The following is a 23095-nucleotide window of genomic DNA, read 5'->3' on the forward strand; positions in this document are numbered from 1 at the left end:
TACCAATTGGATAAACTGACAGAACAGCCTACTGTGAACTCGGAGAGTTTAATTTTGTGCATTTTGGCAACTTCTTAAAGCAGAAAATGAGAGCAGTACTGTCAACAGGGCTTTTGATATGTCTTGGTGTTTATTCTAGAGATGAAAGTGCATTCTGAATTAGGGTGGAAGGCAGCAGGCCAGGTTCTGACTTTGGAGACAAGAGGTGATAAACGCTGCAGATTTACCCCCCATAGCAGTGGGTAGGAAATGGTTCTCCTGTTGCACAAGATGTTGCAAGATTTCAAGTTTTTTCCATTCTGCCTGAAAGACACAGGATCCATAAAGGTTTTGTTTTTTTTCTCATTACCACAGTAAACCAGTTGATAGCCAAGTCACTCACTTGGCATACGGGAGACCCAGCATCATGTTCCTGCTCTTTCTGGCTCAGTGTTCTGGCCTCTGGGCTGCTGAACTGGTCTCACTGTTACCAGCAAATATTTTATTACTTACATCCAATCTCAAATGACTCCGACAGGAAAGCAACATCCAAGAGTGGCCTCTTGCCTAGGGGTTAAGATATGCCTCTTGGGTTTAGCAGATCCAAGCTTAGCTCCCTGATGTGTATCAGGCCTCGAAACGTAGGGCTTCTGCACTCCAGCAGAATGCTGAAACCATTGGCTGCTCTGAGTGGCCAGTGTTTATGTGTGTTTTGACCAGAAGTGTCCTGGACCAGAGAAACCTTTTCCCAGTAGAAGTTCTGCTGAAGCCAATAAGTATAAACAACCGAAAAACATTGGGAGGGGCAAGGTGACAGACTATCAGAAGCAGCTCTCTGAACAAGGATGGGCTAAGACTTACTTTTGCCAGCAATTCAGTTCAGTTTCTGTGCTGTTGTGTCATTTTGCTAAGATTTAATGGAAACAGCTATAAATTGTGGTTATGGTTAGCCAGCAAGAAAGGTATCTGTCAGGCAAGTTCTGCCACCCTTACTCATGTGCAGTATTTCATTTCACAGGTTGTCTTGGCTATTTTGCTGGACCATCCCTGTAAGGCTGCTCTGCCCTGCCTGCCTCCAGCAGTGCTATTAAGGGAAGGAGGGAGCTGTGAATTCCTGCAGTCTCTGGTAAGGTACAACTTCCTTCCTAGCTTGCAACTAATGAGAAAGGCTTCACCTCTTCTCCAAACCTTCTTGCCCGTTTATTTATAGAGGCTAGTATCCAGACAGTATGGGTTATGCTTCAAACCAGACTTGGACCTGGGATGGAGGTTGGTCCAGCTCAGCTACATAGTAGAGTTTTTGTTGGGTGGAGGCATCTTAGTGTCCTGCCTGGGACATAATATCTTGCCTCTAAATAAATGGTCTGCCCTGCAGGATAAGGTGATTCTCAGCCTCAGTGTGAGGCTGGTGGAACTGGGCTTATAAAAATATCTGAGCGGGGGAAGAAAATAACTACTGTTTTCCAAGAAGATGCATTTTTCTATTTTAATTTTTGTAAGGCTGTGATAAAATAAATGTTGCCTATGATGTAAAGCTGAAGGGTTGACCAGAACTTCCTTTGTGGTCAAGCTCTTTTTTTATTGATTGATTTTAAGTCCTCTAAATTTGTCAGGCTCACAAGTGCAGCGGTGACTTAAGTTATAAGAGAATGTTTGTGTCCTTAAGGAAAAATACTGCACCCCTTCCTCCCCCTTGCCCTTCTCAACCTTGCAAAGAAACCTACGCTTGGCCAGAATATTTTTTTCACCCTCAGTGGAAAATGAAAATTAAATATTCAGGGGAAAAAAAAAAAAAAAGAGAGAGAAAAAAAGAAAAAAAAAAGCAATTTAAATCCCCAGTCTCCTAAATCCAAGGAATTCTTAATGGGCTGAAAATAGTGGCATTTTGGTGTTGGTTTTTTTTCACTTTTGTAAAAGCTTAAATCTTTAGAAGAAATATATTAAAAAAAAAAAACCTTTTGTGTTGATAAAAAGAGGCAAATTTTTAAGAATTTCTATATGAGCTGTCCTGCAGTTGAGCTGGATAAGCAAAACCATAGGCACATGGCTGCGTTTTTCTTTGCTAATCTTTTCTTCCTGAGCCAGAAATGATTCTGGTTCAGCTTTTCAGCCATTCTCCACACTAGGACAGACATCAGGGTTTGATCTGGGATTTTCTGAGTGGTCGAGTGCAGTCCTGTCACACTGTATGGATACTGCTGCTCCTGTCAGCCTGAGGGGTCTGGTGTCAGGATCTCTCTGCACTTTTGGAGTATCTCTCTGCTTTTTCAATGGAGTAAACTTCCTTCTCTTACTGCTCCCCACTGCTGTATTGCTTTGCTGCTGACTCAGGTTTGTTCTGCACTGAGCAAGTGTGTTGTGTGCAGAAATACAAAATGTGAAATGGTCAGGTGAGATGACCAGATTATGGCAAGTCAGTGACCTGAACAGCAAAGCTCAGCTGAACTCGATGGGATGAGGCCGCAAAGTGTTCAGCCCTCAAACAAAATGAAATTACTCACCTACCTTCAGAATCCATGTGTATTTGCATAGCTGGCTCTTGAATATAGAAATACATGGAATCTAGAGTTATGAAGTGAAGTCCAGGTAAGAGAAAAACAACATGATGGACATGGAAGAGCTTTGCAGATCAGCGCAAGCCTTAAATATCATTTCTTTTATTTCTTGGTCATACTGACTGCTTCTCTAGTGCTTTCAGTACTCAGTGCTTCTCAGAGTTTTCTGTTCTGGCTGAAGACTTAAAGAAGCTTTAAGTCAATCTTTGCAAGATGTTGTCAGTCTTTGCAGAAGTGGAGAAAGAGAAGATGGAGTCCGGTTTTGGTATCGTTTGAGTTTATTTAGACCATTTAGGATGAAGACTTCTCTGCTTTATTTTCCCTCAAGGAAAGAGATACAGAGAAGTTGAAGGTGCTCTCGTGTATGATTGTACAGTCAGTCAGCAGCAGAATCAGCCATCTAGGTTGCCTGTGGGTGTATCTTGTGGTGTTGGCTCAATGTAACTGTTGTTGAGGTCAGTTCATTCCAGTGCCCTCTATTATGGGAGCTGAGGTTGCCCATTCCTCATCCACATCCCAGTTGTCAAGGGGCCCTTATGACGGCCAGTAGTACAGCTCCAGAATAAACTAGAAGCTTGAACCTTTCATTGGGTCTATTGCCAGCAGGTGGGAACCTTTCAAAGTTGTCCTTTTACTGAGAAAGGCTGAATCGTCCGCCCTAAAGCATCCCTTAATGCAATTAAAACCAGCACTACTGCTTCTCCAACACTGGGGCCTCCGATACTGGGAGGGGAAGCGGTGGCTCCTCTTTGAAGTCCCACCTACGTGAACATCAGTGGCAGGACTTCAAAGGGAAGCTGCTATTTCCTGTTGGAGCTCAGCCCTGGTGCTCAGCACTGCTAACAAAGCAGTCGGACTGGTTGCAAAGGAACTGATCCAGCAGAGCCCTTAAGCACATGCTGAAGTCCCTTGGGACTTAGCCACGTGGTCTGCTGGGCTGGGACTCAGCTGGGCTGGAGATGGGGCTGATGGCCAGGGTTACATCTCCAGATACACTTTTCAAGGTGAAGAGACAGGCTCAAAATCTTTCACAACTGGACAGGTGCTGCAAAACTTGGCTCTGTGTTCATAAACAATGGTCTGTGGTACCTGTGCAGCAGCAGCAGATGGGAAATAGCATGAGAAATCAATATTACTGAGTCTAGCAAAGGTCCTGGCGACAGAGAACAAGTTGTAGTAACTAGTAGCAAATTCTTGTAAATCGTGAATTCCTGCTACATGAAATCAGCTTTGTTGAGTTCACCTATAAGAGGCTGGCCAGATGAGGATCCAACCCAGTAAGCAGAGTTGTAAACACAGGAGGCTATTTGCAAGCAGGTAAGAAATGCTAAAGGCATAATCACTCAGTTTCTCCTTTATTTTAGAGTTACTCTGCTGTCTGAGGAGCTACTTGCAGGCTAACGGCAGAATGGGGATGTAATTTTCTAGCAAGCATTATTTAAGTAATTTCTGTAATTTGCACCAACTTCTGCTCTCCTTTCTTGTCCTCAGGCTAGAGGTAGACCTTATGGTCACAATACACAACGGATGGCACATCTGCCACCTCCAGCCTCATTCTGAGTATCACTTCACCACCTGTCCAGTAGCAGTGCTGCATGACAGCTTCTCCCTTATCACAACCTGCATGAACCCCCACAGCTGCTTCATGTGTCGAAATTAAAAGTTGGGAGACATTTCATGTGTGGCTCTTTGTAACTGGAAAGGCTTGCAGAGCAAATGTATCAGGCTTGAGTGCAGTGCTTTTTGTAGGCTTTGGAAATAAACAGGTCATGAATCCTAAAAAAGCCCAGTCATTTCCAGGTCTTGCTCCCAGAATTCCTCTCATGCTTGAGATACCCCAGCTTGCCAAGCCTCATGATAGACTGCAGTTTTCCTCTATGTTGCTATTCTTCTTACAGGTTTGGAATCCCAGGGGGGAACTCATGCCTATTTGCTAATCCCCCATCCCAAGACACTCTGCTGAGAATAGTGTCATTCCTCAAGATTGTTGTCTCAGACAAGCTGGAAACGTCTTCATTTAGATCATGAAAATACCCAACTGTTAGGACACTGGATTTGGATGTCACTGCAGACATATATGCCCAGCCATTCAGGTTCTCAGAGGAAATTTCTGACACACCTTTGCTGTGCAACTGTACACCGCGCAGTTAGTGCTGACCAAGGCAGCAAGATTCACTCAATTCCATGACACTTAAGTCTCTGCTCTGTGATTTTATGTGGAGGTCTGGTTTGGAAGTACCCACACACAAAGCACAGACATGTATTGGATGGAGCAGTTATTGACAAACAGACATGACTCATTGCTCATGCCTGAATGCTCTTTGTTCCCGAAGGTGAGTGTGGTCACTTCACTTGGGAGTGAAGCTGATGACCTCAGAGACTTGGAAAAGTGCAAACTCAGCTTTTCTGCACCTTGGGAATTCACAAGAAGGTTCTGAAGCAATTTCTGAGGAAGGGAGCCTTGCGTTGTCTCTGAAGCTTGGGGCTCGTGTGTGAGGAAACTGTTCAGTGCTTGGTTCTATTGTAGGTGTTACGGGTGGCCATGAGAAGTTCATTCACTCTATTTCTTTGATTTCCCACCTGTAAAATCATGTGGTAACACACTGGCACAGGCTACCCAGGGAGTTGGTGGAGTCACTGTGCCTGGAGGCACTGAACAACCGTGGAGATGTGGCACTGAGCAATATGGGTTAGTGGGCATAGTGGGGTTGGGTGATGGTCAACGTGATGATCTTAGAGATCTTTTCCAATTTTATTAATTCTTTGATTCTGTAAAATGGATTAATAGCTTCTTACTCATGTGGCTACTAGCTAGCAAGTTCTTCAGGTAAGGAGTCAGTCTTATACAGGTACTAGCTTTGCTCTTCAGCGAGATTCTCCTATAAAATGAATATATAATATCAACAACTAATTGAGGTAGGATGGATTTTTGGAAGAATTTCTTCCAGAAGCTGCTTGGATTCAAAGAAGGTACATTTTGTTAATCTTCATTTGTGTGGTTTCTACCCATGGGTTAATACTGAAAAGGTTTTATCCAATTCAGGGTATACAGGGTGCAAATATTTCTATTTGAATAATGCTGGAGAATAAATTTAGAAATGTTTAAAGAGGGTATGAATACCTCAATCTGCTAGGTGGAAAAATTACTACTTCTTGTGGGTAACCCAACCTGTTTAAGTTGCTAAAAACATACCTGCCTTAAAAAAAAAAAGAAAGAAAGAAAGAAAAAGAAATAGCTGAAAAGAGAGCTTTTTTTTTAAAAAAAAACAACTCTCTCCAGATTTCTAGTTTAATATTTCAGTATGCAACAGTATTTTCATAACTGCAGCTTTTTTTGGGCAGAGGTGGGGGAAATTAGAATATATTAAAGAACTCTGGAAACCACTTTCTATTTGTAAAGCATGTTGCGTGTGTATCATAACACCTACAGTACTTGTAGCCCTGCCAGACTGTGCATTGACTGCCAGAATTTTCCTCGCTAAATGACATTATACTACTTTGTGGGTATCAAAACAAATATTTTGAGGGGAGGGAGCATTCTCATCCACAAAACATTCGTCATGCTTGCAATATTCAGTAGTAGCGTTTTACTTGAAGGCTGCTGTGCTTTTCAGCTGCTTAACATAAGCCAAAGGATAGGTGTGATGAATGTTTGGTGCTTTCCAGCTGTCCTTTGGCATAATATTTTTTGCAGTCTAGCAGCCCCTAGGGTCTCTTAAGGATTTTAGGGCTTTGTGATGCTAGGTACTGTGTGAAGACAATGGAAGACAGGAGTAGAGATAATAGAATCACAGAATCGTAGAACAGGTTGGGCTGGAAGGAACCTCAAAGCCCATCTAATTCCAACCCCCTGCTGCTGGCAGGACTGCCCTCCACCAGCTCAGGCTGTCCAGGGTCCCATCCAACCTGACCTTGAGCACCAACATGGAGCACCACAGCTCTCATCACTGCAAGGAAGGAGAAAATAGGTGTAGAGGTTGCTGAGGTCTCCTCAGTTCAGCCACTAGAACAGCCTCAAGTGGGCTCTTCCAGCTGCTTCTAAAATAAAGCTTCCATAAGCTGGCTCTGCTGACACCGAGACCCATGCCCCAGCTGCGGCCTGCTGGAGCTGCTGCTGTGCCAGAGCTTGAGAGGAGCAGGGAGCAGAGAGCATTGCCCAATGCCTCTGGTACACTCATGGCATCAGTGTGCTGCAAGCTGCATCAGCCAAGCAGGGAAGTGGAGATATTTGCTGACATTTTATTTTACGTTTCAGTGGCACTCCTTTTTTTTGTTTGGGATAAAAGCTGCGATTAAAATGTAAGCTAATTAGTAGTTAGTTATTAACATCTATTTGCTTTTTAATCATAATGGATAGTTGTGATCAGTTTTCACAGGTGTAAAGAGCCAATGTCCTGCTAAGAGCAGTAATATGCTTTAAGCTGCAGCTCTGCAGTTTTCTGACCAGAGAAGCCTGTTGGATTTTGGGATTTGTTATTAGAGATGGATGGTTAAAATAGAAAAGAAATGGAAAGCTGCGTTGCAGTCAGTTAGGAAAAAGTCTTCAGGAATAGGTTGTTCTGCTTTTTCCACTGTCCTTCTAGAAATGTTATTGTCTGGGATTGATGGGGTTGCTCCAGAGGCTTCAGGGCACATTAAAGGGTAATAAGGAGGGCATGGGGTGAGAAAAAGGTTCCTGCTGGGTTAAAGAGAGACACATGATAGCTCATCTGGGAGCAGAGAGTCGGGTTTAATAATGTCCTTGCTAAACGCGGTTAATAATTGAGGTCAGGGCCCTGGGTGAGGGTAATAAGGGGATAGGCTCCCATGTGTGGAGTGATGGGTAAGGACGAGCTGTTTGCAGCTCTAGTGATGCTGATAGGAGCGCTCAGCAGGCTGGGCTGCCTCACTGGGGACAGTGATGGCCTCAGGTAGTTCGCAGAGCTCTCGGTTTTGGTTCTTTTGTCCTGTCTTGTCTTTTAAAATGTTCGGTAATCACATTACTTGCAGAACAGAGGGGCAGCACAGAAGTAAGCATGCGGGCTTAGAGCAGTCAGAATACCAGCTAATCAGCTGGTGGAGATCTGGATAAGACAACAGGCTTATCTCACTCCATCTTGCTGGTGCAGTAATGTACAGCTGGAAGTAGAAGCTGAAGGGCTCTACATTTCCCTCAGAAGGATTTCATTTAGGTAGCTGTATGCTGTACATCTGAGTCCCTCCCAAATCCCACTGTGGTCATCCTCAGAGTGCTATGCTGAAGGCAGCATTGCCTTTTCATTGTGCAGAGAAGGAATAAAACTCAAAACAGCCGAAATACTTGGTTCAAGCCAGGCTGGGAATCTCTGATGAAACAGTTACTGATCAGACTTTTAGGTTTTTGTTCTAATGGGGTTCTGAGCAGTGTCCGTACAGCATTCACATTTACATTGCTGGTGTTGCCACAGACCTGAGGGTATTCTCACAAATATGCTGGGAGAGGGCCTTATACTTGCTACAGGGGCTGAAATACAGGGCAATTGTGTTCAAGGCATCAGTTTCTAGGTTACAAATGAAAGCTACTCTTAATTGTCCTCACTCTGAAAAGTCCCAGCCTCCTTATATCAAGGAGATAGTGAAGAATAGCCTTCAAATGAAGAACCCAAACTGGAGAAATATACCGCTTGCTTTGTGTGCTGCACTTCCTGGCCCTGCTCCTGCCGCTGGGTGCAGGTGGGATGATGCTGCCTGGTGCTGGAGGCCCCTGGGTTGCTCCCCAGGGATGTCTCTGCACCAGGTCTGAGCTGCAGCTTGCTGGGAGCAGGCATGTATTCTACCTGGCATAGCAAGGGGAAGCGAGCGCAGCCCATCAGCTTCTTCCACCTCGTGGCAAAATTGGAGGGAGGATGGGAAAAAAAACACACTCTTTGATTACAACCCATGTATGTGCTTTGGCAGAGAGAACACAGTGTAATTGTGAGCCAGAATTTTGCGATTAAGCAGTAAATCCTTGAAAAGTGTAGTTCTGCAGGCTTTAGGTGAGGGAAAAGCATGTGTCTCAGGTTTGCCCTGAGGGCTAGGGGAATGGTAATGTGCTGGCTGGGCAGAGGCATTACGGTGCTGTGTGGTTCTGAGTTCAGCTCCAGACACTTGCACAGTGTCTGTTGCAGATTCCCCCACCGAACATTCCATCTTCCCAACCTTTGTTGGCCTTCCTATTTATTAGGAGGGGGGAAAACCACCCTTGCCCAGGTAAAAGGTGTGGGGCAGCCCTGTGCTCGTCACTGCTTTGCGCAGCACAGCATCGCCACACTGCCTCATGTAGAGAGGGTGACCCACAGGGACTCTGTGCCAGCAATTAATAATAAATCACAAATATCACCCAGGTTCTCTGACAGACCCTTCCTTCCTTCCACAGGCTTACACTCAAGGTATGGGGTAAGAAAAACAAAAAAGGAAAGAAATAGCTTACTCCGTGGCCAGATTACATTAGTTTGGCAGCGTTTGCCTGAAAAAGGCCTGGTAGCACATGAAAAATTAATCAGTATGGGAAGGACTGGAACGCTAGCACGAGATCTAGCAGGCTGATGGAGCACTGAAAACACGGCATGAATAAGTCATTCATAGCTTATCAACCCAGTAATCATTTCCTCGGTGATAACCACTTTTTAGAAAGTATTAAACTGAACATGGCATGGACTTAAAATGTAAGATAAATCCGGGTTGCGCTTTGCCTGGTGGTGTGGCTGAATGATGGAGGGGGCCGGCAGGAACCCAGCACTTTCTTTGGGCTCTTTGTGCAGGGCCATGTGACAGGCACGTCCCTGGGGACGGCAGCGCCCAAGGGGACACACCTCTGCAGGGATGCAGCAACATACTGCTCCTCTCACATCCCAGTGCTCCTGGGTCAGCAGAATACCTGGCATAGTTTGTGGCTACCCAGACTTTTCATGCTCCCCACTCTGAGCTTGGGTCCTGTGCAAAAAAACAGCATGCTGTCTGCAGAAAAATATTCTGCTGTGAGGCATAAGTTAATCTTAATTGTTGCATTTCCTCACTTTTTGGCTTGGTTTTGTCGCTGCCGTGATGTTCTCTTAATAACGTTGTTGTTTCTTACATTGAGTGTTCTACAGATGATGGATGGTCAGGGCTCTCTGATGTTTCCTTGCAACAGCTCAAGTATGCGTGCTGCTAAAATACTGGCCAAAGGAGATGATTAAGAGCATGTGACGGAGTTGGGGCTTCTGATCCTCTGTGTGGGTGCCGTCCTCACAGGTATTTCCAGCTGCGATTATGCTGTTGTACCCCTGCTGTGCCTTCATGTGCGTTACTCCACCGTTCCCAGAAGAGAATCCATGCCTGCTGGTGGTGAGGGGTGCTCCCAAAGTCACAGAGTCCCAATTGTCTTCTCTGCGCGATTCATTTGCCACATGTTTAAAAATGAATGTAGCTATGTGAATAAGAGGAAAAGTTCAGGCGGAGGAATAATTTATAATTCCCAATAATATTGCTTCTAGCTACTGTTCTATAGTGCCAATTCCTGCCCGCTGTGGTTTGAGCAGCTAACAGCTATAAAAGTTTGTTGACCCGAGAGGCTTAGTATCAACCATAGGTACAGTCAAAGTCAATATGGAGGCTGAAAATCTAGTGCTAACAGAAAAATAGAAGTCAATATTTAGGATGTGAGTCAGGAACTTAAAATAGGAAAGTGAAACAGATGAGGGCTGTAGCTGCAAGAGTGTTGGAGGTGAAATGTTTAGATCCGAGGACCACTGCTGATTACTATCTTCCCCTCTAACAAGGTTGCTCAGTCTGCTTCAGAAATTCATTTCCAGTGGCCAGGCCACCTCCCTGACCTATATTCCTCAGACTGCCATTACGTCAGAGCCTGCCTATTTGGGGCTATAAGTGAAATCCTCTGTCTTCTAGGTGAAATCCACAGGTAATTATACATGGGGCAAATATGGGCTGGGGCACAGAGAGGCCAGCAGAAGAGTTTGGCTTAGGTCTGTTTATACTGGAAAATCCCCTTCTAAGGCTGTACTGTTAATTCTTCAAGGGGAGGGGAGGGGTCATGGGGAAACTCCCCTCGTTGGAGGCAGTAGCTGACGGGAACAGTGATTTCACAGTGAGGCTTTTCCAGCTAAGCATCAGGTGGAAAAGTAACCAGCCTTAAGTGGGGGTTTTCAGACTGGACAGGGGCACGATGAACTGAGAGCTTTTACCCACAAATGAAAATGATGTGGCCTTATTTACACAATGAGGTATGGGGAGCAATGCCCGAGCACACTGATGATGAATTTATATGCCCTTCAGTGACATGGTATTTTAATTTATACAACTTTCCTCAGTTTGGCTGCATTGGACCAGACCTCCAGGAGATGTGAATCTGTCCAACCCCATTCAAGTGGAGCCCATTTACTCCAGCTAAGGTTCTAGCCCACATCTTCTGGAATTTAAAGAAATTGGCCCCCAACCATGTTCTCCCATTGCAGTAGCTTGATAGCTCAGAAGGTTTACTGTGAGTCACACTGACATTATTTTGCTTCTGTAAGAGAACTCCATGGCATCCCCCTCTGACACATGTGATGACATTCCTTTGTTTTGGCTTTGATATCATAACACTGTCTTCACATACTTGCCCTGATCTTATTGTGACAAGGTCAAGTCCCATTCAATTCAAGAGGAAAGCATTAATACTGAGGTGAAAAACCTCTGGTATTAATTAAGCTCTGAGTAGTAACTTCAGGCATATGCTGCTGTCCTTATTTGTTGCATGTAAAATACTTCAGCCAACACAATTGGTCCATGCTAATGGTCCATGCAGTGCTAATTTTAGTTCTAAATAATATGTGTACTTGAATGATTGCTGGGCTGGATAAAAGAAGAAAAAAACAGATATAAAATCTGAACTGTGCTCAAAAGTAAGACCAGAAGTAGAAGGGAAAGATGTCCAACAAGCAGCCTTGCAATACAACACAGCTGAATGGGAAAATCTTTTGCTGAAATTATTTTTGGGGGTGAAAAGTAAGGTTTTAAGTCAGCTATATCTTTATGTAAATTTGAACTTTTTATTCAGAAACCCAAATCTCAAGTATTTCAGCTGAAACACAGTTTGATTGCAATATGGTTCCTGTTTCTTGGAACCCCATCAGACTATCAAGAATCTTGCCAGCTTTTAATGTAACATAATTGCTGACTTGCACAATTTGCTAGTGTTATTGTAATATCAAGCAATTGTTATTTTGTACTGTACTCAGGCAACAGGGATAGTGAGCACATCCTGAAGTATATACATGGGGACATACAGTGCCTGGTAGCTATTTCCCTTAGTATTTAGTATAACAAAGTATAGAGACTGCAGTGCAGGGAGAGGAATGACGTGCCTGCGGTCCTAAATGAGACCTGCTGTACATTCGGAATGTAACAGGATCCCAGGCTGATGGGCTGTTTCCCTGAGCTGGAGAACCCCTGGTCAGCTCATGGTCCCATTTACTGCTGCCTTCTTTCTCCCTAAGGAAGAAGTAAACCAATCTCTGTTTTTTCTCACCTTGGGGACTAATATTAATATGGATGCCACACCTTTCAACCAGGCTTTTCCAGCCAGAGAGTTCTCAGAGATAAGGAATCCATAGACATTATCTGTCTGTAAGGATATGTGTAACAGGCTTTCTTAAGGCTGACAGAAATCCGGAGTTTCTGGTTCTCGAGAAACCAGAGGAAACTACTTTTTCTTTCCTTTTTTAGTGTCAGGTGTTCAGCAGTTCAGCAGCGGCTCTGGGGTCTGGGAACTGCTCCATTTCCCTTCTGCTGCATTTCTGCCGAGGCCCGTTCTTTCATGCCGTGCTGACTCTGGTGGCAAAGTGAACATTACCCCTGGTTCTCCAAAGCTTTCTGTAGTGAGCATCTCAGCTAGGAGCAGTTATCATCATCATACGTCTGGACTGGTACTGAGACTTCTGAAAGGCTAAACTGTGATTTAGTTTGAAACAAAACTGCTAACAAGGGCCTAAACAAAGATGTTGTCTAAAGCACTGGATAAGTGTCAAATGCTTTGAAGGTTTTGTTTTAAACATAGTAGGTATTGTAAAATGTTCTTGTTACTTACTGCTATCAGATGCAGCAGTACAGATTTTAGAGGCACTGAGTGTCCTAAATTGACCTAAAATTGTTTTATTCTGCATAAACATGTCATGATTTTTAAAGAACTTAGGCTCTTTCACGGACAGAAACTTGGAATTTCTCCCCTCAAACAGTACAAAGCTTTCTATTGTGAGCTCTGACACGTCAGGAAATATTGGATCTCAGACTTACCATTCTTCAAGACTGAATATTGTGTATTCTGTTGCTCTGAAGATTGTAGTTTTACAGAGATGTTACCGCTAAGGAAGAATGCGTGAATCGCTGTCACTTGGGCACATGTCTAGAGATACATCTTCGTGGAGGTCTAAAGGAGGAATACTGAAATCTGTTTCCTTACTCTGCTTGCCATAAGGAGGGTGAAAATTACCTTGACGAGAGGATATGAAGAACTTCACAAGGCTGGTCTAAAAATGAGCTGCAAGACAGAGCAACAAGTCCTTTAGTGAACCTATGCCATCTCCAAACGGCAAAAGACAAAATTCTTTACTGTTGCCCCAACACAAAGAAATATGTGTCTGGACATATTAAACACCAGCTACATCTTCCTGCAAAACTGACTGGGAAAGGGAAGAGGAAGAAATGGAAAATCCAATGCTGCTTTCAAAGTAGCTATTTGACAAAGATGCACAAAAATTTAAAGGAGAGGTAAAAAGCCCTCAGAGCATTGCATGCCTCTGGGTGAGACTGGGAAACAACCGCAGGCTCCTGGGCTAGCCTGCTGCAGGTACATTGACCCTTTTGCCTAAGATGTATTTCATTAGTTTATCTCAGGGAGGATGGGCTGTTAAATAATTCAAGCTGGATAAGATTTGCTGCAATGGAAAACTTGTATGCCTCTATGCCTGTCTAGCTGAAAAACCATTAGCAAAAAGAGATCAGCACAACATTGTTGAAAACTGGACTGTAAACCTAAGAGGAGAAAATACAGCTGGATTTGAAACTACATTTTAATTTGCCACACTTCTAAATAATTCATTGTACATCTCACAATATATTGAAATTAAAACCTGAAGTATGACATACAGTAAATAATTCAGAAAGGCTCTTTCATCAAGTGTGAGCTAGGTTATTGATACTTCATTTTAGTTAGATAGACAGCAATGTCAGCTCCTGCAGGGATCTCTCTGCTGACGGCTTTTGCTGGAGTTGGTACTGGTGAATCCTTCGTAGGCTTCAGCCTTGCAGCTGCCCGTGTGCATGCTCAGCACTAGGCTGCAGGGCAAGTCGTGAGCCAGACCGTGCTGACATGCAGCACTGTGCCCCTGATAGAGGGCAGGCACTTGTGTGGCACTACACCTCAACTCGTCCCTGCAGCTTTGGGATGTGGCTGCCTGAAGAAGATGGGGCCATGCTGGGAAGTGTCCAGAGCAGTGCTTTTGGTGGATGTGCAACCTGCTTTGAAGCTGGAGTGCTCCTCTGCAACTGCTGCTCCGGGGGGGGGAAGAAAGTCTTTCAAAAGCAGGAGAAAGGAGGCCTTAATTACTTGACAAAACCAAATATTGACATTTCCTGCATGTTAAAACTTTCATTCTCAAACCATTGATAAGGAAAAATATTTTCAAGCTCAAAACAAATTCTGAGGGTAGAGCATGAGAGTCAGGGGAGGCTGTCTTTAAAGAATGGATTCTGAATTTTCTTGTCACGTTTTATCAAGGGCTAGTCCCAGAAATGCCAAGGTCTTGTAACAAATGTATTCAGGATGGTCTTCAGCTGCTTTGAGTCAGCATAGTTTCAGCTGAGCTCTGTAGGTTCTCCAGACTGACTTCCTATTTCTCTCCAAGACTTAAAACGGAAGCTCTAAAACATTGTCAGCAAAAGTGGTACTAAAACAGAAAGTGTTCTGTATTATACTGATGCACAATCAGACAGAAAGAAGCTCTGTGTTGCCATAGAAAAATCTAGGTCTGTATCTATGATCTGATTGCGATTATTAGCAAACTTCACTCCAGACATAAAAACCATCCATAGAGGCAGTAAAGAACATTTGTAGACCTTCAGGTGGGCACAGGAAATTGAGCTTCTAATATGGTGACACCTGGGCAATAAAAAGGAGAAATGAATGTCTTGAAATCTGAAACAGTCCATCTTCCTTCCCTCACTCAGAACTCCTTGATCGCTCTCAGGTCTTAATGGGACACAGTGTGCTGGGAACAAATGTGCAGTGAGAGCCAGGTAATACAGCGGGAGGTGACACCATGCCCAGAGAAATGTCTACATGAGGTCTGTGTGTGGCTGATGCTCGTGGAGTGTGGAAGTACTGTCTTACCCCATCCTTTACTTTCTGCATCTGTATGTCCATGGGTTGAAGGTGTTTCTTGCTGCACAGAAAGCAGTGGCTTCAGCCCCCCCTCATGTTGGGAAATTGTTTCAGGGTGTTTCAAATCATTCTGATTAATGCTTCTCTTGGCAGGGAGGGCTGGAAACTGTTTTAAGACACATCTACTGGTTCTGTCATCCTGGTGTGAGGGACTGCCTGGGGTAAGGGTTGTTTTGGCATGGGAATGTGAGTGGGTTTCTTCTGATCATGCCTGTGCTTCGTCTTAACTAACTGCGTTTTGTTCAGCATGGCAGGGAACCGTGCATGATCCTTTGCTGTGATCCCTAGCAAAAGCCAGATACCTATAGTTTAAGTATCACCCAAATCTCCACGGAATCACAGAATCACCAAGGTTGGAAAAGACCTCTAAGATCATTCAGTCCAACTGTCTACCTACCACCGATATTTCCCACTAAGCCATGTCCCTCAGTACAACATCTGAACACTTGTTGAACACCTCCAGAGATGGTGACTCCACCACCTCCCTGAGCAGCCCCTTCCAGCACCTCACCACTTTCTCAGAGAAGTATTTCCTAACGTCCAGCCTGAACCTCCCCTGGTGCAACTTGAGGCCATGATGTTTAGGGTTTCTTCTGGGGGAGTGCTATGGTTCATGAAGATGTAGTCTGCCAGCATGCAATGAGAGAGAGTCATAGCTCTGGGTGTAACAACTTCTGTGAGATCAGGTAGGGAATCTGGTCTGGAGGTGGCCACTGAACCCATGTGTCTATGGCAATGCCCATCAGGTCACTGGTGCAGGAGAATGCCATCTCTTTGCTGAGCCCATGATGGCAGGCTGACCTTTTCCAGTGATGGGACTTGTTCCGTGCAATTCTAAGCTGATAGGATGCAACTAGAAAAGCTGTCAGTGGGAGACACAGCACAGCATGAAAGGTGTGCAGGGCCAAGGATCCAGCTCTACGTTATGTTTCTACAACTCGGCATCAAGTGGCACTGAAGCACTTTCTGCTCTGTGGTGACTCTCAGTGGCCCCTCAGAAGTGCCTCCATCTACACACACATTTTTCTCTCTGGCTGACTCGCTTGGCTGCTGCAGGGATCCAGCTGGCACTGCTCTGAAACTCTTTTCACCTTCCATGCGCTCTATCATTGCTTCAAAGCCTGCTGCTGCAGAAGACCTCAACTTCAGGAGAATTTCAGTGAGATCATCAAACTTTTGCTTTATAGGCTTTTCTCCGCTTTGCTTACTTTAATGGTGCTGCTGCTGCTGCAGTTGGTGCAGATTACACAGGCAGCACTTGCAGGGAGACTGAGGCACCCAGTGAGAAACATCAGCTTGGAAAAAGCACTCCTGTCCATACATCTTTGGTCCTCCTCCCCCCATCCTCCCTTGAGTGTGTCATTCTTACTTGGAAAAAAAGAAAGGGAGGGGGAGGGGAAAGCTTTGAAGGCTTAAATCTCAGATGTGAGCTTACTTGAGCTTTTATTGCCTTTTTTCATCCCAAAAAGCTCATGTTCACTCAAAATGGCAATTACTTGAATCTAATTGGAACCATTTTCTGTAGCTCCAGACTCATTGCTTGATCTCAATAATAAATGAACTTACCAAATATTTTTGTTACTAAAGGAATTGTAGTTGGGCAGGCTACATCATCAATCACAATTTCTTTTTGTAGGCTTAATATGAACCTCATTTGATTTTGAACAAAACAACGTTAGCTAAAATGTTAGCTACTGTACCTTTGGCTGAGCCAGGGAAGGGATTGTGGCTCTTCCAGATTTGGGAATTTGTTTACAAGTAAAGGATTTGAACTGAGATTTTAATTACTCAAAGAATTTACATTTAATTCAAATATAAATGCAAAGAATTTGTTTGTAATGTGGCAGTTCCAACCAAAATCAGGCTGCTGTTACCCAAAGTGCTGTGTGCACACCCTGAGAAGGGATTTCTGCTCAGCCAAACCTGCTGTGGGAACCCGCTCACTGCAGGAGCATTGATTTTGGCAGAGGAGCTGCAGTGAGGTGCTGGAGCCCAGGAGGAAAAGGAGGGAAAGGTCCTTCATTTCTTGGGCGGATTGGCCACTGGAAATGAAAAGCCTGCATCTAGGCAAGGTGATATTGAGCTGCAGCAGGGATGGGAGAAGTGCTTCACCTTGGTTATGCAGAAGCCTCAGGAGCAGTGATTAAGGCAGTGATTAAGCAAAGATCACTGATAGCTCAATTTTCCAGTGCAGAGCTCCATAAGCTTTGGCAAAGCTGTGCACAATTTGCGGCACTGCTGTAAATATTCTCTCTCTTGGACAGTCTCCATGCACAGTTGGTTCAAGCAGTCCTGGGACCTGTTTTTATTCCATCATTTAAGACTGAAGGAATGGCATTAAAAATGCCTTTGTAGTAGTGGGGCTAATGCAGGGATTGCCAGCAGTAATCACACTGCTCTTGAGGGACACTGAAAAACCCAAATTCTCTGAACACGATGGGGATGTTCCTACTGATGTTCTATGGCTCTGCTTAGAAGTGTTGATGCAGATGATCACTATGTTGCAGTTGAGGTGTCTCCTCTTCCTGTTGTGCTCTGGGAAGGCCACAGAGCAAATCAGAGGTTGAAAAGATTGGGTTAGACTTTTAGATGTCTGCTGCAACAGCTGACATCTTTTGTACTGGGACCAACAACACAACAATATCAGCACATCTCCTTGAGTTACTCAGGCACCCTGCACGTGTGACTTACCTGCAGGATGCAGAATTCAGGTAGCTTACTGCACCAGGATGGTTTCCCATGGGCAAGGAAACCAAACAGTGCAATGAAGTCTCATGCAGATGGTTTCTTGCAGCTTTACCAAATGTTAAGCACAGTGTGACTGAGGAGCACACAGCAGGCCAGCATAGGGCCCATGTGCTGCTTGAGCAAAATCTCACCAAGTTCCATGCTGCCTGTAAGCTGCCCTAGCTCTTCTATACAGAGAGTTCAATCCTTGAACCTACAGGTCTTGTTAAATGTGGGAGAGACATTCCAGGTAGGAGTCATCACTGTAATTCAGTCTAGAGGGTTTTTTTTATTTCTAATGAAATTAGAATTCATTATTTCTAGTGTAAGCAAACATGTAAAATAATGTGTACAGCTGCCTGGGCACACATGGCAATGAGATGCAGATGACATTTCCACAGGCCAGCTGTGAAATCACTTTGGTTTAAGGGAAAACCTCTATTTTATCTGATCTCTTTATGCTTTCATTTGGAGAATTTTTGCTTTTTTGTAGCTTTGACCTGTCTAAATCCAGCTTGTTTTATTGGAATGTGTCCAGTATTGTAAATGAATGGAAGGAAAAAATAATATTTACATATTATTGCAGAGGTATGTTTCTTTAATCTATCAAGGTTCCTTATTATTAACATCTGATTCTAGAAGTTGTTTAGAGAAAAAAATGGATACAAAACACTCCAGTTTTTATTTTGCAAGGAAACTGTTTTCCTACCAGCTGCAGAAATCAATGTCATGTTTAACTTCATAACTTGCAATTTCAGTTTTCCATTGGTATGGAGAGAGTGGCCCTAATTTTTCAATGATTTATTCATCAGATTAATTTTTTGATCATTGGAGTTCTTCCTGGGCTGTGTGAGCATCAGAACCAACACTTACAGAATTCATTCCATCGGTGTAAAATGAATGGAGTTGTTCTCAGTGTTGTTCTCACAATGATCCCAGTTCTGCTGGCTGTCTGTCCTGGGCACAAAGAGGGGCAGGAGAAATCTGGAGAGGTTCTTCTCCTTCCTGAAAGCTCAGGGGCTGTTGGGGATGCAATCAGGGGGGTGAGATGCATGCAGGAAAGCAGGTGAGAAACACAGAGGTGCAAAACAAGTGGAGTTTTATCCATGGTTCCCCAGCTGAGCTGCACTGTTCTGGAGGTGATGGCACACTGTGCAAGGGAATTCACTGTGCCCCTCTGCTGTGGTGGCTGACCCAGCAGGGGAACAAACAGGTATGTCAGTACTGAGACAGGTATCTTCATTGTCCCAGCTGAGGTTGCAAAACACGCTCTCCCCAGCACAGATGGTCTCACAACGCCAGAGCTTTTCTCTGTTGTTGAATGAGGTGATTTTATTCCTGCTAGAACTTAAGGTTTTCAGTACAAACTACAAACAAGGCGCTGCAAGAATTCATCAGGAAACTGTTGCATAGATTTGGTATTGGGATTTTCAAAAATGTCTGCATGAGCCGACTGCTTACGTCTCGCTGAAGTTTTAGGAATTTCTGTCTCTAACCTGATTATGCATCCTCGAAAATCTTAGTGTGACCTATATAGGTCTTTGGGCTTCTGTATACCTCTTAAAAAACAGTCTTTCACTGAAACTGCTTTTCCCCTTGTGTAAAACATGAGGGGTTGTTGATCTTCCCCCTTTTGGAGAACGGTGGGAAGAAAAAGTACTGTGATGTCCAGGCTGCAGACGTGCCAGGGATAGATGTAAAACAATTCAACATGTGCTGCTTATTATTAGTTTCTGCAGTTTGGAGTGTTCTTTTAGGATGGCTGCAAAGGGACTGATGCAGCATCAGAGCAGACAAGGGCCTGGGGACAATCCAAGGATGTTCTCCAAAGACCCTCCATTTGTAACTCCTGTAACACACAATCCAAAGGAGTACAAGTTAAGGGGTGGTGTCTGAATGGAGACCTGTTGCTGTCAGAGCTTCTCTGAAAACTGAGCAGAGGTGGAAACAAGGGAAGTGATTGAAAGGAACTCACAAATAGCTTTACTCCCAGCATGAAGCAGGTGCAGCAGCTGATTGCTTGTGCTGAGCACATGCCACAGGCCAGGCACAAAGCTTTACTATTGCTTTCTGTAGTTCTGTCTAGTTCTAAGAGGATATTTAAAATTGGAATGATAATGACCTGAGAAAACATGACTTTAGACTAGAAAATAAAATTGCAAGCATTCATTATCAAAAGCATACTGGCAAAGAAGTGTTAGAGAACAAGAATGCCTGATGATGCAATGTTTTTCATCCTGCGACTGAGTACAGAAAACCTTTTCATATGCCCTAAATCTGCAGCTACAATAAAGCCTTCATACAGACAATCTGCTTAAACAGAACGTCACGCTTGCCTTTATTTTATTTTAATTGCAAAACATTATCCAATTTCACTGCTCAAGTATGCACTTCTTAAGGCAATATGCGTAGCTTTATATTATCCTCCATTTTACTTGACGTCAGTATCTATTCAGTGATGAAATCATAAGCTCCTGAAGTGGCCCATCTATGACGCAGCCATTTCTCTTTTATGTGGCGGAACACCCTCACCTTGTTTTCTTCCTACCAGGACTTATGTAACTTAAAAAGCCTTCTTTGCTCTGAGTCTTCTGGCTGGAATAGTCAGCATCATGGTCTCTTCATATGTGTGAACTTGTTCCACCAAAACCAAAAGGAATTTCTCCACTAAGTGAGATGGAGCTGTGGGATTCTGGATATTTCATATTTCTTATTGGCATTCACGTACTATATAGCCCCAAATAATAGCAATGCTCAAGTCTTAGCCCCTTTCCTAACGGGACTTGTGGTGATCCGTAAGGGTCTGCAGAATCATCCCCATTTCAAAGGAGGGAAAAGTGAGGCATGAAGGGGGAGAAAGGGGTATTCACCGCTAAGACAAGGAGTGAGGTGTCCTGAATCCTTGTCAGTTCACCGCCTACTGCGCCTCCCCAGTCTGACAGTCCACATCCTGAAGGTAATTAAATACATATAAATCATAGAATCATAGAATGGTTTGGGTTGAAAAGCACCACAGTGATCATCTAATTTCAACCCCCCTGCTGTGTGCAGGGTCGCCATCCACTAGACAGGCTGTCCAGAGCCACATCCAGCCTGGCCTTGAATGCCTCCGGGGATGGGGCATCCACAACCTCCTTGGGCAACCTGTTCCAGTGCTTCACCACCCTCTGTGTGAAAAACTTCCTTCTAATATCTGATCTAAACCTCCCCTGTCTCAGTTTAAAACCATTTCCCCTTGTCCTATCACTATAAATGATGATGGTGCCCAGGAATCTCTCAGGTGATGTTATTCTCCAGGCCATCCAGAGGTGTTACAGCTTTTTTCCACTTCTTCAGGATAATAAGTACTGTTGAAATACTTGATTTTGAAATTAGGAGCATCTGTAGCATAAAGAGGAAAACAGGGGAAAAAAGGTTATCCTTTTTTCCTCTTTCTCCAACAATCATATGAGTTACAAATGGTAGGAATTGATTTTGAAAGTATGAAAGTTGCACAGCCGTGGGAGCTCTAACAGTGATAGGAGCAACTTCTATCATTCATTAGCACTAGAAACATCTTTGAAATGTAGAAAACACTCTGCGCTGTACTTCCTGATAAGTTCCAATTTTCTTCCTACTATGATGGAAAGAGAGCCAAGATTTGATGAATGAAATTGAGACTCACTGTGAAACAGAGCAACAGCTTTGATGAGCTGCCAGATTCCAGCAAAGGTGAATAAGAAAGAAAAAGGCATTTCTGAATAAAATGCCTTTCCCTTCTTCAGAAACAAATCATCGTCTTATAAATTACCCTCTCGAGTGAGAATCCATCCTTCGTGGAACGGGAGACAGACTGCAGAGCAGAGACAATTGGTGGATGTTAAAGACAAACTACCAAAAGACAAATGCATCTTGAGAAAACAGCATGAAGTCGTATTTTCAAGAATGACCACACATCATATTTGCACAGATGCCAACGGGGAACCGAGTTGAGAAATGGAAGAGCTTTCAGATAATCTCTATCCTTTAAGAAGCCAAAACCTCAACATCACTAACACATCTGAACTCATTTTCAGAAGCCACGCCCCTCACATTTGATGCTGCATCACGTGCATTTTTCATGCTTCAGCATAGGTTTCTCTTAAAAGGTTTACTCACTGCAATGTACAAAATATATTAAAACAAACCCTCAGTACAATTAATATGTCAGGTCAAAAGCTGACTATATCTGTGGAAATTGGCCTAAGAGAAGGGCTTCGTGTTGGTCTAACAGGTCAGCTGAAGTCAGCGGTAGAACTGTTGAACAGCAGTGTGCACAGAGCAATATGTGTGTTTCTGCAGACCTGCCCTCTGACTGGACCAGGAACTGGAGTGTTTTGTTAGTGACCGTGAGTTCCAACTCGAGGTCCCAGCAGCATTTCCCATTGAAATCTTCCAGCTGGCTTCTGCGCACTGCAACATTGGCACTGGTCACAATTAAACAAGGACAGAAGAAAGACACTACCTGGTGGCACTACAGAAATGCAATTTGATGTAGTATTAGAAAGAAGAAAGCACTGTGGGGAAGAAGACTTTCTTCTTACCTCCCCAGGCTTGAAAAACAGATCTCACCGGGTTGTAAAAACCTATCTGTCTGTGGGTACTTTATTTTACTAAGAAAACCCAACAGTGCATAAAGTTGACATCAGCTGCAATTGGGCACCTGCAAAGGAGCACCTGGATCTGAAACCCTAGAAGCAGGTGCCTTTAGCTGAATACTCACTGGCACAGAAGAAGCCCACACCAAACCACAACAACACTGAAGCAAGGAGAAAAAAGAAAAAGAAAAAAAAGGAAGAAAGAAGGAAAAGTAACAGGGTGTGGATGTGCAGAAATTAATCCAGTCAACTATACAAAGTTCAGGAGTATGGAAATGAAGTTTCACAATTTCAGATCTGTATGGTCCGGTTTCCTAAAGCCCAATGTCTGTATCAGATCTCTTCAGCACGAGTGCTGGTTTCTCTGTCAGGAGTGGAGCTGATGCACCAGCTCTATCTGAAGGGTAGCTTCAGGGAAGCTGAAGGGTAGTATGAGAGTGCTGCTGTGGGAGACCAGGGTGAGGTGAACCTTCTGCAGATACGCTGCTTGCCTCCTCATGTTCATGGAATCCAGGAGGGACTGTGGGACCAGGAACTACGGTTTGCCTTTAGTTTTATTAGCTCAGGCTCACAGTGCACAGCTGTAGGGGTGGGAATGGGCCAAGGGCGTTGTGCCTGCTTCAGAGGCTCCTTCTCCAGGCTCATCACCCGATAGAGGATCTCCTGCAGACAGTGCTGCGCTGGGCACTCAGCACAGCTTCTGCTCCAGGCACAAGCACAGGCATCGAAGCAAGAAATGACTTTTTCTTGGCATGACCCACTACAGAATTGAACTGGGATGGCAATTAGAAGTTGAAGTG

Source organism: Lagopus muta, chromosome 2 (assembly GCF_023343835.1).
Source record: "Lagopus muta isolate bLagMut1 chromosome 2, bLagMut1 primary, whole genome shotgun sequence".
NCBI lineage: Eukaryota > Metazoa > Chordata > Aves > Galliformes > Phasianidae > Lagopus > Lagopus muta.